The sequence below is a fragment of the Mustela nigripes genome, chromosome 5 (genome assembly GCF_022355385.1).
Source record: "Mustela nigripes isolate SB6536 chromosome 5, MUSNIG.SB6536, whole genome shotgun sequence".
Taxonomy (NCBI): domain Eukaryota; kingdom Metazoa; phylum Chordata; class Mammalia; order Carnivora; family Mustelidae; genus Mustela; species Mustela nigripes.
In genome coordinates this window covers 70028049-70031313 of record NC_081561.1, presented here as the reverse complement: position 1 = coordinate 70031313, position 3265 = coordinate 70028049, and positions in this window count along the sequence as shown.

Below are 3265 nucleotides of genomic sequence, written 5' to 3'. Positions count from 1 at the left end.
TGTTATAATATACAGTATGTGAACCTACATGGGTTTCCATTGAACACAGTTACTTGGACCAAACATGCATAATCCAACCTTTTAATTATTCATTCGGGAAAGTTTTCTATGATTATCATCACTCTCATTAGCTTAAAGTTTATAGAAATTATTTTCTTATATTCCTTAAAAATAAGGATAACAGTTGTTGCCAATCTTCCATCACTTATTCTTTGCTCCACAGTTTTTTTTTAATCTTTCAGTGATTTTCATCTATAAATTCATCTGTTCAGTGATTTTCATCTATAAATTATTTCAGGATGCAATTAACCTCGTCCAGAAAAGCAGAAATCATTTAGAGCAATTATGTGCACATTTAACTTCAAATCAATAATGGCTTTATTTCTCTATTTCCAATAAATTTTCTAGCCTTTTGAATGTGGAGCTTATTCTCTTCAACAGAGAGAAGATACAAGCAAGCCAATGAGAATTATGCACTATGGTTTGCTTTTCTTATATTTTTCACACCTAACCTGAAACACCAAGCTTTGGCCTGCCTTCCTTTCCTTCCAGTTCCATATATAGAAAATCCTTATTCAATCTTTTCCTTTTGAAATTTTAAAATCATTTTGATCTTTTCTATGAACTTGTACAAATGTCTTTTTAAAATCAGACTAACACATTTCCACACTCCACCACATAGAGCATGTACACTAATAGTGCTTAATTGATTTTTCTGCTTACACATTTTGCACATGGAATTCAGTCCAAAAGAGTAGCAGTCCACAACATTTCCTAAACTCCCAGGTTAACAAATCATGAGCACAACAGGTCATTTGAGCATAGAAGGAGGTAATTGGTGGATTAGAGCCATTGCATTTTTATCCTATCAGTTTCTTGTAAAAGGTCAGTACACAGAGATAAGGAGATTAAAAGGTTATAGAATAACAGATTTCTTATAAGCTCCAGTGTGCTGGCTTCAGGTTGAGTGTGACCGAACATTCTAAGTCTCATAATTCAAAACTGTACGAAATTTAATGGGTAATGAAGTGTATTGAATAGTATTACATTGAATTTCCTTCATGCTCATATTGTCCAGAGAATAGTCTGAAAATGACCAAAATGGCAACCTTCCCTTAAAATTCCTGCTAAATAGCATAACAAACATATTAGAAATAAATAGAGAAAAAACTGTACATGATTAAGGGTCTTTATAATAATAACCTTATTTAAAGCTGTTCACCTTGTGGAAAACACACACACACACAAAACAACACAACATGATTAATGAGCCTGAAATTTTTAGCTTTGTGAACATAGGTTTGCTAACCCAATTTTTTCGGCATCAGTCTCAGCAACTGAAAGAAGAAAGGATTCTATAATATGATGGACTAGTGAAATTCAGTCATATAATTATGTAAGATTTTTCAAAGTGTTAAAATATAAAAGTTTGCAACTTATTATAGAAGTTGTATAAAGTTTCCAGGCTAGCACAATTGGGTATTGCAAAAAAATTCATGTGTATTGCCTGACAAGCTGATGTCAATGTCTCTGTATACATTTCGAGGGATGTTATAATTAACACTGTTTCTATACCTCTAACTTGTTAAAGAGATTGAAGCCAGATGACATGGGTGCACACTAATACCCAGTAAAATGAAGAGATTTATTTTTATGTGATGAACTTCAGAATATTATAACAAATTTTGTTTATACTCATAGAATACTATGAAAATTGTTTCTACAAAAAATAAACTTTGTTTTTTGTTTATATATGCTCACCGTGAAAGAAATGCCCAAATCACAATAGCATATAACTTGTGTATAACTGAAGAATCAGTTCCAGTGAATATATAATTTAATATTTTCAAGGCTACCATGTACACTTTGCTTTAAGGAAACTGAACGACTTAAAATTATTGTATAGCAGCACATTGTCTTACATTCTCAATAGTCTTACAGGGTGGTATTATTAGCCTTCTCCCTTTTTAAAAAAGATTTATTTATTTGAGAGAGAGAGAAAGCTTATTTGCATGAGCAGGAGGAGGGGAAGAGAAAGGATCCTTGAGCTGACTCCCCACTGAGCAGGGACCCTGACAGGGAGCTTGATTTCAGGACCCTGAGACCATAACCTCAGCCAAAACCAGGAGTCAGAAGCTTAACCTACTGAGTCACCCAGGTGTCCCAGACCCTTTTTAATGACAGAAAGGCTGAACCAAAAAAAGTGAGAACTTTTCCCAAGATCACTCATTTTACAGTAGCAAAGCTATGAGTCAAATCCCTAGATTCTAAATCTCCTTCCAGAGGTCACACTCTTTCTTCTATTCCATGATATCTCAACTACCGCACTAAACTAAGTGAACTTGAGGCCAGTATTTGACCATATACTCTGTGTTTAGTTGCCTTATTATTTATTTATTTTTGTAAGTGTCTAGATCATCACCTAAGAATTTAGTTATTTGGGGCTGTAGAATGTATCATACGATTCTTCTTTATTCTCTTCTTCAACCAAGAACAATGCTGAATGCCCACTGGATATTGATTAATGGAAATACCGACAAAAGTGATTGTTTTAGTAAAATATGCACACTGTAAAAACTTCCATAGTTTCAATTTGCTTTCATTTGGGTTGATTAAAGAAAAATAAGATTCTTGGAAAGAATCTAGAATAAGCTCTACCATCACTGATAACAAATATGTGAAAAAGTTAAAATAACAATCTTTACCTATAAAAAGATGGAGGTGGGAGATTTTAAACACCAAAGTTTTAATGAATAAAGTGAATGACAGTGAATGGATGAGATCATAAGAACTAAGGCTTTAGTTTACTGGACCTATGGCAGCTGGAAATTCTGTGAGGTTACAGTATGGCATGTTCATTACGGTATAGATTATAATAGAAAAAAATAATAAAGAAATGACCCAAATATATAATAGGGTGCTGTTCCACAAATTATAAAATATATATTCAATAAAAATGATGTAGAATTTTTTTTTCTTATCTTTTTTTTTAATTTTTTATTTTTTATAAACATATATTTTTATCCCCAGGGGTACAGGTCTGTGAATCACCAGGTTTACACATTTCACAGCACTCACCAAAGCACATACGCTCCCCAAAGTCCATAATCCCACCCCCTTATCCCAAATCCCCTCCCCCCAGCAACCCACAGTTTTTTTTGAGATTAAGAGTCACTTATGGTTTGTCTCCCTCCCAATCCCATCTTGTTTCATTTATTCTTCTCGTACCCACTTAAGCCCCCATGTTGCATCACCACTTCCTCAA